Here is a 14,152-nt window from a genome sequence, read left to right as displayed (position 1 = left end):
TTTTACAATCAAGAAACTTAGATTCTGAGAGGTTCCCTAGCCTGCCAAGGGTTACACATCTAGGAAGCATATAAGCTGGGTCAAATTGAGTCATGTAGAGTACAACTCTTTAGACCCAAATTACCTTGCCACCCTGAAGAAACCACGACCTTGAGGCTTCATTCATCTGCTTAGGAAATACTTGTTCAAAAAGCTCTTGTAGAAAGAGCTGTGGCATTACTCAGAAATCCACTCTCAGGAAACTTCTTCCACTTCCATGCCAGTAAACCCACCTCAGCGTTATACAGCTCCCCTTTTTGTATCGTCTTCCCCCATTAGAATATAAGAGCTCTGAAGACAGTCTTGCTAGTTTGTTTCTGCATACCTAGCATTTAGCACAGTACATCAGACATAGTGTTTACTAAACCAATTCTTATTTTTTAAGTATCTCTCTATTTCTGTCTGTCTTTCCTTTTCCATCTCCCTCTCCCTTGCTCTCCCTCTCCCTATCCCCTTCTCTCCCTCTCTCCCTCTTTTTTCTCTCCCTCTCCCTATCCTCTTCTTTACCTTTCCCTATTCCCTTCTCTCCCTCTTTCTTTCCCTCTCTGCCTTTCCCTATCCCCTTCCTTCCCTCTCTATCTCTTCTTCCATCATTCTTTATTAGACTTCAGTTCCTCTCAAAATTTGTTTATTTGTTTTCCTGCATTGACACACACATCTTGCCATCTTTTGTTTAAAAAAAAAACATAAATGAGCTAACATTCTGGAACATAATCAACACTTTTAACATGCTGAAATTTTGGCATCAGCTTTGCTTATAAAACTATAAAGACTATTCAGGCTTAACAAAAAGGATCATATCATTAATGTAACAGGAAGTGTTCCAATAAAGACTACCAGATCAGCAGAATAATGAATGGTTAAAAAGAGAGGTACCATGAGGGGTGGTACCTATTTAACAAGTCACAACCACGGGGGCAGAGCCAAGATGGTAGAGTAGAAGCAAGACCTTCCTGTGGCTCTGGCTTTCACCTTCCCCTATACATGTAAAAATGGGACTCTAAACAAACTTTAGAAGTGCAGAGCCCACAAAATGACACAGAGAACCTAACCTCTCGCTGAGGACAGCACAGTGTAGGAGCTGAGCCCAGCCCCATGCCCAAGGCTTTAGCCCCAGGGCAGGCCTGACCACCAGTGGCCAGAGGGACTCCAGATCAGCAGCAGATGTGGCCATTTCCAGATTTATCAACACACAGATGCGAAGGACAAAGTGAGAGGTCAGTGTAGTCTGGAATTTGGGACCAGTAAGTCGGAGTGCATGGCTTTTGCCCCCAGGGCGAGAAGCCCCTGAGGCACCCGCACAGCAGCTTCAGATCCTGGCCTGCAGAGTGTAGGGGGACCAAGCACCAGTCTGAGGAGTAATCGCTCTTGCTTTAACCTACTTGAATCTGGATTGCAGTGTAGGGTGGAGGTCCTGGGGTGTGTGTCAAGCCTGCCAGAGCATGTGGAGACCTCAGAGAGGGCACCCATCTAATACCTCCGGCAGCTGAGAAAATCCCAGCGTTTTGGACGAAAGCTCCCCTGTCTGGTGGCAGAGTCCTTCTGTGGCAAAAAGTCCAGGGGTCAAGTGACTAAGGTGCAACATGACCAGGCAAAGGAAACAAAGCAGACATAAGATTTCAACATTACACTCGTATTTTGGGGACAAAAAGGAGCAAAGCATGGAACAGGAGGAAGACAGTGAAGTCAGAACTCCTGCACCAAAAGCTTCAAATGAAAATATGAGCTGGTTACAGGCCATAGAGGACCTTAAGAAACAGATAAGAGAAGTGGAGGAAAAATTGGGAAGAGAAATGAGAATGATGCAAGAAAACTATGAAATGAGAGTCAACAGCCTGACTGAGGAAAATAATACCTTAAAAAACAGACTGACTCAAATGGCAAAAGAGGCTCAAAAAGGCAATGAGGAGAAGAATGCCTTAAAAAATAGAATTTGCCAGATGGAAAAAGAATCTCAAAAGCTCAATGAGGAGAATCATGGCTTCAGAATTAGACTGCAGCAAATGGAAGCTAATGACTTTACGAGAAATCAAGATGCTGTTAAATAGATCCAAACAAATGAAAGAATAGAAGGCATTGTGAAATATCTCATGGGAAAACCATTGACCTGGAAAATAGATCCAGGAGAGATAATTTAAAAATTATTGGACTACCTGAAAGCTATGATCAAAGTAAGAAACTAGAAATCATCCTTCAAGAAGTTCTCAAAGAAAACTGCCCTGATGTTTAAGAATCAGAGGGCTAAATAGAGGTTGAAAGAATCCACCGAACACCTCCTGAAAAAGATCCCAAAAAGAAAACTCCTAGGAATATTATAGCCAGATTCTGGAATTCCCAGATTAAGGAGAGAATATTACAAGCAGCCAGGAAGAAACAATTTGAATATTGTAGAAACACAATCAGGATAACCAAGGATCTGGCAGCTTCTACGCTGAGGGATTGAAGGGCTTGGAATATGATATTCCAGAGGTCAAAGGAGCTGGGATTAAAACCAAGAGTCACCTACCCAGCAAAACTGAGTATCATGTTTCAGGGGAAAATAAGGTAATTTTTCAAGCATTCTTGCTGAAAAAACCATAGTTGAACAGAAAATTTGACATTCAGATACAAGAAGCAAGAGAAGCATGAGAAGGTAAACAGGGAAAAGAATTCATAACGGACTTATCAAAGTTGAACTATTAACATTCCTACATGGAAACACAATAATTGTAACTTATGAAACTTTTCTCAGTAGTTGAAGGGAATAGAAATATATTTGTCTATATATGAGGCTATATGGGCATATGAATACATATGTGAATGTGTGTATATATGTTCACAGGTATACATAAATAGAGGGCACAGGACCAATTTAACAGGAAGGGATGATACTTAAAAGGTGAAATTAAGAGGTGAGAGAGGAATATAATGAGAGGAGATGGGCAGAGACACAATGGGGTAAACTATCTCATATAGAATAGGTAAGGGGAAATGGTTACAATGGAGGGGAAGAATAGGAAGGCAAAAGGGAATGGGTCAACCTTATTCCCTTTGAATTTGGCTTGAGGAGGGAATGAAATACACACTAAATAGGGTATCTCACCCGCCAGGAAAGTATGGGGGGAAGGGGATGAGAGGGGGGATGATGGAAGGGAGGGCAGGCTGGCGGGGAGGGAAGTTGGAAGCACCCTCTTTTGAAAAGGGACAGGATCAAAATACAGAATAGAACAAGTGGGAGGTGCGATAGGAGGGAGGGAAATATAGCCAGTCTTTTACAATATATCTATTATGTTATTATTTTATATTAGCCACACATGTACAACCTATACTGAATTGCTTATGTTCCCAGTAAGGGTGGGTGACAAGGGAGGAAAGGAATGAATCTGGAATTCAAAGTTTTAAAATCAAATATTCAAATATGTATGTGTGTGTGTGTGTGTATACACTATTATCAATACTATTTTACATGTAATTGGGAAATAAGATATACAGTCACTGGGGCATAGAGATCCACTGGAAAATTCGAAAGGGGTATGGGAGAAAATATGGGAGAAAGCAGATTGGAGGAGGAGATATCCTGTGGAACTGCTATTTTGGGGTGGTGGGTAGGAGAAAAAGGAAAAACAGGGAGAAAATTTGTAACTCAAAATCTTGTGGAAATGAATGATGTAAATCAGAAATTAATAAAGCATTTGAAAAAAATAAAAAGAAGAAAAAAAATCATGGATTGTATAAGATACACCAATGGTAATTTTCCTCACAAAGGAACCTCATTCAGTTTATTTAAACTGTGATTCATGCTATCTTATATTAATAGAACAATGAGTGATATGGTGTTAGATGAGATACTGGTCTTCTTAATGTATGATAAATTCTAGCTTATACTACTCTGTTCCATCAAGATTGTTTAGTGATGGGAATTCTTTATAACAGTGGCGTCTTTTTTTTAATTTTTTGGTTTGGTTTTTGTTTTTTGCAGAAGTTTGCTTTTCAAATTACATCACTGCCAGCAGGAATATATTTATTAAAATGACTTGACTTCAAAAAGCAAAAAAAAAAAAAAGTCACAACCACTAAATGCCTGAATCTCTTCTACTGCAAAAGGAAGGCAGTGTTCCTAACTCTTTTAGTACAGCAATGGTAAAGAACAATGCATACAAATCAATGGTTAATTATACTATAAATACAGAACACTTAATGGGTTCCTTATAAAGGTGATTCTTCCCAGGAGCAGGCCAAGGGAAAGATCCCCTGCCTTAGCTGTGGAGGCTTTGAATAGCTCCTTTCTCAGTGTTCCTGGCTCTGTACCTTCTGTACCTGGTCCTACTGCTTTTCAGGAACATTCTCTATGTGCAATAACTGAATGGTCCTGAAAAGACCAAATATGGATAAGTAACTGAAAGAAATTGAGTCTCAAGCTCCACCTCCTTCCCAACATATTCCAACTATTTGCCTAAGAAACACTGGAAAATGATGGTGCTTTAAAAAGAGTGCTGGAGTTGGATGGAGTCTGAAGACCCAGGTTCTAATCGCGAATTAAAGTTCCCAGGGTGGTAAACTACAAAGAGAGAAAAGTATGATCCATAACGTATTATGATAATTGCATTAGAGAGTTTGTACAAAGAGCTCTGTGCAGTTGGGATTTTCATGAGAGGAAGTGATTAGTTACCAAGAGGAATTGGGAGTTCTTTTGCTTTTTTTTTTTCTTTTTCTTTTGAGGGGCAGTTGGGGTTAAGTGACTTGCCCAATGTCACACAGCTAGTTTTTATATTAAGTGTCTGAGACCCAATTTGAACTCAGGTCCTCCTGGCTCCAGGGCTGGTGCTCTACTCGCTGTGCCAACTAGCCGCCCCAAGGAATTTGGAGTTCTTGATAGAAGACGTGACATTTGAATTCATTTGGGAACAGTTACACTAATAGTAAATTCAATGATTTTTTTTTAAATATGTATAACTAGGTGGCATGATGGAAAGAATCAGGAAGGCCTAGACTCAATCTAGAGTCTGGGCCTAGAGTGAGGAAGACTTGAGATCAAATGTGGCCTTACACGTTGACTAGCTGTATGATGCTGGGCAAATCACTTAATCCTTGTTTACCTCAGTCTCCTCATCTTTAAAATGGGGATAATAATAGCATCTGCCTCCCAAGATTAAATGAGAAACAAAAAAGATAATAATTAGAAAGTGTTTATTGTAATGCCTACCACATAGTAAGTACTATATAGATTTTTAATATTATCATTTGTTTCTATGACATGTCGTATTAGATTATATGTTTTACAATAGGGGCTACACACACACACATACACGCACACATATATACTCATACTCATGTTTGGTATAGTACACTGAATATTTTACATGTGTAAGGGGTACAGAATGGCATTATGGGATTTGTTATCTTTCCATTCCTGGAAAGCAGAAAATCCCATAATGCCATACGGAATACTGATTCTATATAAATGAATAGTTATTTCAATACATCTGTTGAAGTTCAACACAAGAGTTGGCCAGAATCCAGTTCCTGTCTCCTGTGTGTAAAGCAAGAGTGCTTCCATTTCATGATCCTAAGGATCTTTCTACCTCTAAATCTCCTATTCCTCTCCCACACTCTTTTACAGCCAAGCTAGTCTATGAGTGATTCATTGAGTAGATTACCACTGTGTCTTTGCATAGGTTCATATGGTCTTTGATGTAAAGATAGAAGAGTAGGACACTGGACATGAGAAAAGTGAGGTGGCTTGCCCATGATCATAGTTAATAAAATTTTAAGGCAGGATTTGAACTCAGGTTGTCATGACTCCAAACTCAGTGATTTATGCACGTATAAGCAATGTGACAAGTCCCACCCACTCATCAATGTCTGGAAAGCACTTTTTCTTCATTTCTACCATATTGATTCAAACATTTACTTTCCAAAACAGTGTGGGTGGCATAAGGGTTATCCTGAACGCCTCCTTAAGTAATGCCCTGTGCTTCGTAAATTGGTATGAAACATCAACCAGGTATCAAGCATTTATTAAGTGCCTACTATATACCAAGCACTGTGCTATGTGTAGCTCTCTGTTTATTGACCTGTGTATAGTCCATGATATAATATCCCCTCTCTCTTCCCAGATCATGGATCAGACCTTGACTCTTAGCAGGCATTATTAGATCTTTACTCAACTGAAAAAGTCATAGGAAAGAAAGAGTCAATCAATCAGTGCAAATATAGCCCTAATTATGGGGAAACAGCAAAAACATAAAGCATGGCTGAGATTTCATTGGGATAAGGTTGAAGCATGTCATTTTTCTTAAAAAGAATCTTTCCAATGATAGCATTTAGCTTTTAAAGGGCTAGGAATTATTGATTAAAGCCATATCCAATCAATGGATTTGTCAGTAATTAAATCTGAAGGTCTGTGTGGTATATAATAACATCATATTATGTGGATGGTTCTTTTAAGCATACAAAGAAACTTTCACTTCCCTTATTGTTTTTAGCCCTCATAGTGACCCTGAAAAGTCGACAAGGCAGGCTTTGTTATACTTTTCTCTGAGATGAGAATACTGAGTTTCAAAAAATGTAAGTGAATTGCCCAAGAGAAAATAATTTAAACAAATGAATACTTTTTGAACCCAGGTCAAATAATGTCAATCACATTACACTTTCCATTATCTATCATACACATGTATTTTAAGAGCCCTCTCCCCTCCTTTTTCCTTTATTCATGCACAGGTTCATGTAATCTTCAGCACAGGTTAGAAAATTTGGTTTCCTAGGAAGATGCTAAATGGAGACTTTAAAAGAAGGTTCATAATTTCTTGCTCTAGGAGAGAGACTATCACAGGAAGCTCCACTAGGGCATTTATAAAGAAACAAGACAGTGCTGAAAGCATTGAGAAGCAAGGGCTTCCCAACCTAAGAACCCTTCTGGTATATATTATTAAGGCAACAACAATTTGGAACCACTAATGTTTTCATTTGTTCATAGAGGACAAATGTAGACTTTCCAAGAAATCCAATTCAATATTCTCTAAAATGCCTAAAGCCAAACTCCTGATTAAATCATTTTCTTATCATCTTCAATACCTTTTTTTAAAAATATCCTTCAGTAGTCCCCAAAATTGGTATAAAAAATGCCCTCCAAACCAATTGTAGCAGCATTGATTGAGGGAAACAGGAAAGAATAATATCATTTGGAATGTTGTTATTTAAACTGGAAAGAAGTTTGCATTTTCTAATCAAATTATGGAAATAATGATTCAGATCCATTCATATAGACCTTTTTATAGGCAAATGGGTGCATCTGGGCACAATCGTGGAAAAGTCTAGTAAATTTCTACTTGTCATCATAAACTTGCAGATGTAAATAATGAAGGCTCAATTTCCCATTCTCGGTTATGAAATCAATATGATTCTGGAAAGACAGCTTAATAATCGATATGGCTCTCAAATATTGTAGTTAAAACAACAGAGAGAAACTTCTCACATATTGTAGCATAAATCTCTCTTTTGTAGCATGTTAAGCTTTAAACATCATGACTCCTCTGGATTTTTCTCCTGAACAAATCATTTTACCTTGGTGATTGAAAGAAGAACTCAATTGGGGGCAGAGGGTGCAGGGGTTGAGAGTAGGGGAGGGGGCAACACTTTCACAGATTTGAGGCTGAGAGGAAGGGAAATGCTTTCCATAGAAAACTTACTTTGGAATATAGATGCAAGAAAAGAATAATTTGCATTACAAATGTGAGAAATAGTCCCAATACTACCATGAAAATTGGGGCTATGTATTCCCTAGGTAGGGAGAAGAAAGGTTGCTTCTCCTCTGTGTCTGAAGATCGACTTTCTGTGCTGACCTTCCAACCATAACCTCTTGCTTTAGGGAGTTGCCTGAGCTCCATTGAGTTTCTCATCTTATTTCACAATTCTCCCTCCATACATTGCACATTCCAGTCAAAATTACCTATGAGCTATTCCATCAACAAATTTCATGTCTTTGAGTAGACAAGTCTAAAATATAGTCACTTTTTACCATCACCCCTCAGAAGCCCTGGTTTCCTTCAAAAGTTAGCTGAGCACCCTCCATGATATGAGCCATTTCTGGAAATCGCCAGTCCTTAGTGGTCTCTCCCTTTTCTTATAATTCTATCTTATCTTTTATCTGTCTTTTGTATTTAAACATCTGTATATATCCTGTATCCTTCAAATAGAGTAACAGCTCCTTGAAGGCAGCTACATTTCACCCCTTTGTCTTTGTATTACAGCTGCTACTGCCTCTCCCCTGAAATTATCATCTACATAGGTTGTTTCAACTTGGTATGTAGGCCTTGATATAAGTCTTTCCCAATTTGATAGTAAATTCCTCAAGGGTAGTTACTATTTGTACATTTTTTTTTATCCCCAGGGCAAATGACAGTGTCAGTAACAGTAGGACTTCAAAATGTTTGCTGATTGATTGATTAATGTATCCACACACTTTATAAATGTGAAGTTTGAAAAGTAGAAGAGACAAAATTTCATGGTAACTAATCATTTTATTAATCATGCTAGCAATAACTAATAAAAGGGGTCAGTAACACTCTTGAATGCCAAAGAACCCTCATGGAACGCAGTCAAATGCTTGTATGCCCTTGGAAAAATAGGAGATCCTGAGGGTGGAAATCAACTGTGATTATTGACAATTAATGAGAGAATGAATATTATGAGAGCTAGGCCTAGGCTAAAGAGTGTCTGGGGTCTGTGTTTCTGATCACTGTCTTGGTCAAAGACTTATTTATTCATGTTACTCTGCCTTACAAAAGGGAGAATCCACATTTTTCTAGATCTGTCTCAGTAAAACACAATGGGCCAGAATCTATAAATTCACCAAAATTAAAATTTCGTTACCTTTTGAACAGATCTGAGTTTTCCCTCTTAATATCAGCCCTACACTTTAAAGGCTACCTAAATAACCTATGGGGCGAGGTGTGTGTGGGGGGGGAAAGGGCTAATTTCTGAATGAGGAAGTCGAAAAGGGAAAAAAAATCCTTAGGTCCTAATTCAATAATTAGTTATTAATACAAGATAGAGAAAAACATATTTCTCTCAAATAAGTTATTTTAAACTAAAGCTACATAACCAATGACCCCACCCAGCTTGCATATGGATAGAAAGTGAGGTGAAGTGAAAGGTTTTAATACAGGTCTTCTTGGTCCCAATGCCAGTATGCCATGTGTTCAGGAAATATTTATTAAGCACTGACTTTATACTAGTTTCTATGTTGTTAGGTGATATATATAAAAAAAAAAGCAAAAGCAGTCCCCTGTTGTTCTCAAAGAGCACACATTTTAAAGGGAGAGACACCCAGAAAAATTACTGTATATGTAAGCCATATATAGAGCAAATGAGAGGTGGGGGTGAGGGTGGGAGGTAGAGAATCTCTCAAAGACAGTGTGATTTCAGCTGCATCTTGAAGGAAGCCAGGAGTCAAAGGTGAGAGAGAAGAGAATTCCAGGCAAGGTGAAAACAGCCAGTAAATGGAACATTAGTTGCCTGGGATCGATAAGAGGACAATGATATTGGATCAGGGCATGTTCAGAAGAGGGCAGTAACATGAAAAAACACTGAAAATGTTATGTAGGAAACATTACGAAGAAGCCTATTTAAATGGCAAAGAAAGTATTTTGTATTTTATCTTCCAGGTGACATGGAGGCATTAAAATTGGCAGGAGGGATGCAGAGCATTATCTGTTTGGGCCTGGCCTTTGGGAAAATCACTTTGGCGGCTATGTGGTGGTCTGATTAGAGTGGAGTAGAGAGACCAACCAGAATGCTGTTATGCTGTTGGGATATTTCACACAAGAGCCAAAGATGGCTTGCTCCATTGTGGTGGCTGAATGAGTTAAGATAAGAGGATGAGTAGATAAGAAATTCTGTGAAGGCAGAAATATCAAGACTTGGCAATAGCTTGAATATGTGAAGTGAGTGCCAATGAGAAGTCAAGGATAAAACTTATGTTGGGGGCCTGGGTGACTGGGAAGCAATTAAGTGGAATGGTAGATGGCGTGCTGGGCCTGGAAATGGAAAGACCCAAATTCAAATCTAGCCTTAGACACCAACTGTGCCACCCTTGGCATGTCATTTAACCCCCATCGGCCTCCTTTTTCTCATCTGTAACATGGAAATCATAATAGTGTCTACCTCACAGGGTTATAAGGATCAAAGGAGATACAAGTATTTAATTCAGTGCCCAGTAGATAGCGAGTACTTAAGAAATGCCTGCTCCATTATCTTCACCCCAGTTTCCCCAGGATGGTGGTATCCAAGACAATAAAAGGAAAATTCAAAAGATGGGAGGTTTTGAAAGAAACTTTAAATTATTTTTTGTACATGTTGAGTTTAAGGTCTTTATGGGACATCTAGTTCAAAATAACCAAAAAGCAAGTGATGAGAGTGACTTAAACTAAACAAACAGGATGAAGCTGGAAACAATAAATTTGAGAACTGTTCACATAGACATGATTACTGAGCCCAAGGAAGATAATGAGATTACCAAACAAGACAGTATAGAGGGAAGAGAAGGAGCAAGCCCAGGTTAGACCCTAAGGGATCATTCATTGGTAGTAAGGGTGACCCAGATAAAGATCAAACATGAGAGGAACATATTCCTCCTTTATTTTTCCCTACAAATCCTTTGCCAGGTCCTCAGATGTTTCAGAAATCCTAAGGATCATTTTTCCAGAGTTGGTAGCTCGTCTGTCTGCTATATTTAATTAGTTACTGGGAATCTCTGAACAACTAACAGAAAAGTGAATTGTAGGGAATGTAAAGACTACTTCTCTTTGACTGAGAGAATGCCCATTTCTATGAGCATCCTGGCCCCCCCAAATGACCTTTCACTCCCACCTACCACTCATAGAAGTCCACAGAGGGAAGCACTACAATAATTTAGAGTAATTTGCTCTAAAGTCTTAGGATCAGGGTACAAAAGAGGAAAAAAATAATTAAACAACCTGGCTTGTAGAGATTTAGCATCTTTGCTATAAGACATTCAAATTGCTTCATAGACATTATCTCAGCAAAAGTCACACCATGTCAGAGGTAGGCCAAAGAACATTTTATTCCTATTTTTAAAAGGGTAAAAAGAGGTTAAATGACTCATTTGAAGAGCTTGAAATAGAAGCTATGCCTCTCCTGACTCAGTCCTGCATAATATTAACTGCCAGCTAACACTATGAGAGGGATTTAAATTGAAGGATATTGGTCCTTGACTTCACTCACATCGAGCTGATGGAATCAACATTAGCTTGTAAGTGACAGGACTTGAACTGAAGGAAAAATTTGCAAGCATCCCTATCCAACAGTTCCCAACCCAGACCGTTGGTGAATTTTTGTTCATTTTTTTTTTCAGCATTCGTTCTGAGGTACAGGTACAATTTCTACATGTCAGTATCAAATTAAGTCATTTTGAAACAAAAAAAAGTGATGTAACAGTTACACCATCAGGATAGATTTTTTCTGAATAAATTATGCTTTTTACTTGGGGAAAGTTCTGTATACCACCTTGGACTAGTTTACTTTCTAAGCCAATCCAGGTGTTTGTGGTGATGGAATACATCATTAAGAGTACTCCAGGGGCAACTAGGTGGCACAGTGAATAGAGCGCTGGCCCTGGAATCAGGAGGACCTGAGTTCAAATCCAGCCTCAGACACTTAATACTTACTAGCCATGTGACCTTAGTCAAGTCACTTAACCCCAATTGCCCTGCCTTCCCCCCTCAAAAAATCAAGGGAAAAAAGTATTAATCTAATCCCTACCTTCTTTGAAAGGAAGAACAGGCAGGCAGGGTAGAAACTGGGACACAAAATGTCTGGTGCCTTACTTCAAATTAGGGTAAGATGGGAAAAAGTTTTAGGATATGTTTAGCATATAATACTAATTAAAACTCTAGTACTGACTTGGCACTTCAAGGTTTACAGAATGCTTTACATATGCATAACACATTTGTTACATACAAAAACCCTGAGGGAGGTTCTATAATTATTTCCATTTTACAGATGAAGAAACTAAGGCTGAAAGTTTAAGTGACTTGTTCAGGGTCACACAGCAAGTTAGTGAATCAAAATTTTGACAGGAGTCACGAATCAGAACATCTTCCTGACTCCAAAAATAGTGCTCGTCTCCTAGATGCTTCTAGAATTCATGTTATTTTAACAGAATTTAAACACAATAACCTAAATATTAGTAAACTATTTTCACTACTTTGCAAACATTCCCAATTGGAAATTTAGCTTCTAATATGTCAAAAACATATGAAAATATGTATGTGTCATTTTTTTCTATACTAAACCAAAGTAGTAAAAAGTGAAATAATCTAGGAGATAGGGAGCAACTTATCACATACTTCATACAAAGAAGTACAAGGTAAGTAAATTTCTTTAACCAATGTAGGTCAAGATCTTTTCTTGTAGTTTATAATCTTATAGAATCTTCTATAACCTTGGAAAAAAATTTAGGTCTTGTGAACCTTATCTAAAAATGGAGAAATTCCATCAAAATTCATGGACAAGCACATTGCTAAACATGTATCTCTATACCTTTTCAGACAATTTGTACATGTGTAATTTAGTGCATTATAAATAGGTCTTTCAAATTAAACAAAGCAGAACAACCAAAAAAAAAACAAAACCTTAAAAACTTGAAAATGCCTTGAGCAGCAAGTATTTTCTCCAGTAAATAACAGACTAAATAAATTAAGAGTTAATTACTGGGCTGAATTACAAAATACTAATTCTGTTCAGGATTCAATACTCATGTCTCATTTGACTCTCACAAGTACACATGAGGCAAATTTTGAGAATACAATTTTCTCCATTTTAGAAACATGGTAACTAAGGGCAATGGCAGGATTCAAACCCAGCTTTTCACATTCCAAGCCCAGGTGTCTTTCTAAAATACAGTGTTTCCTAGACCCACACATGAAATGCAGTGAAAGAGTACTGTTTCGGGCATCAGAAGACCTGGGTTCAAATCCCATTTCAGGTCATACTCATGTGAACTTATACAAGTTACTTAACTCTCAGAATCTCGGTTTCATCAGCTACAAAATGTGGTAATTTTATCAGATGGCCTCCAACATTCCTTGCTACTCAAACTCTATCAAGTTATCATTATACTCAATAATCCAGTGGATTTTTGATCTCATTGACATGTGGATTCATTCCAGTGATGTAGGTTACAGTACAAATATATTGGCTCATTCTCTGTGAGTCTTGAATATTTCTTCTTATAAGTTCTCCATGGGATAACCATCCAATATGCCTTCTCCACTTCATTAGGATGTAATGAGTATACTAATAGAGCTTGTACACCACCATTGGTTATCCTTCACTCTTCCCATACTTAGGCCATCATCATCATCATCATCATCATCTTTTTTTCCTCCTCCTCCTGCTTTTTCTTCTCTTCTTTTTCTTACCTGAAGAACTGGGAGATTAAATGACTTTCCTAGAATCATGAATCCCATGCAGCCTGTCAAAGACAGGAGGTAAACAAGCTTCTTTCTAATTTTGAGGTCATCACCCTATACATGATACCATGTTGTGTCATCCATATCTATATACACAAAAACATATTTACGTGGATATACATTTATTATATAAATGTTAAAACCTGGCAAATGAAAGGTAATATAAACTTTAGAAGAGGAAAATAAATTACTGGGCTTCAATGTGACTTCTGGGGCCTCATGAAAAGATGATCATTAAATAGTTACTTTTCTCCTTATCTCAGAAATACAAAAAGAAAAAAGAATCAATATCATCTACTCAAGATTTTGAAATATTGATTCACGTTCTTATTTTTTTTTTCTCTTCCTACACTGTTATAATTCTCTTTTAAGTAACCTTCCCACTGAGCAAATCCAACCATTTCACATTTGGCAAAACTTGGCAGCTTACCTTCTTTTGCTAGGGGAAAAAAAAGCAACAAAGTTATCTCATTTGTCTTTTTTCCCCCTATTTGGGCAAGGAAAGACTCAAAACAATTGTGGTATCAGCTCTAAAATGCTGATGCTCAAAACTAACTCCTCCCCATTGTTAGCATCTTCCATTTCTTGGGCATTTACATAATCATGCTCTGTATCTAAACTATATGACCTTTTATTCAGCC

At 37.9% G+C, this 14,152-nt stretch overlaps 1 protein-coding gene across 1 annotated transcript in view; it reads right to left on the bottom strand.

Annotated features, from left to right (window-relative positions):
- The window catches only part of LUZP2 (leucine zipper protein 2), a 774,279-nt gene that overhangs the window by 341,888 nt on the left and 418,239 nt on the right, over positions 1 to 14,152 (bottom strand). The window lies entirely within an intron of this gene.

The sequence above is a fragment of the Petaurus breviceps genome, unplaced genomic scaffold (assembly GCF_028583685.1).
Source record: "Petaurus breviceps papuanus isolate PSGF00001 unplaced genomic scaffold, PetGlider_PUasm1.0 188, whole genome shotgun sequence".
NCBI lineage: Eukaryota > Metazoa > Chordata > Mammalia > Diprotodontia > Petauridae > Petaurus > Petaurus breviceps.
The sequence above is the reverse complement of the archived record's forward strand: the minus strand, read 5'-3'. Positions and strand labels throughout refer to the sequence as shown.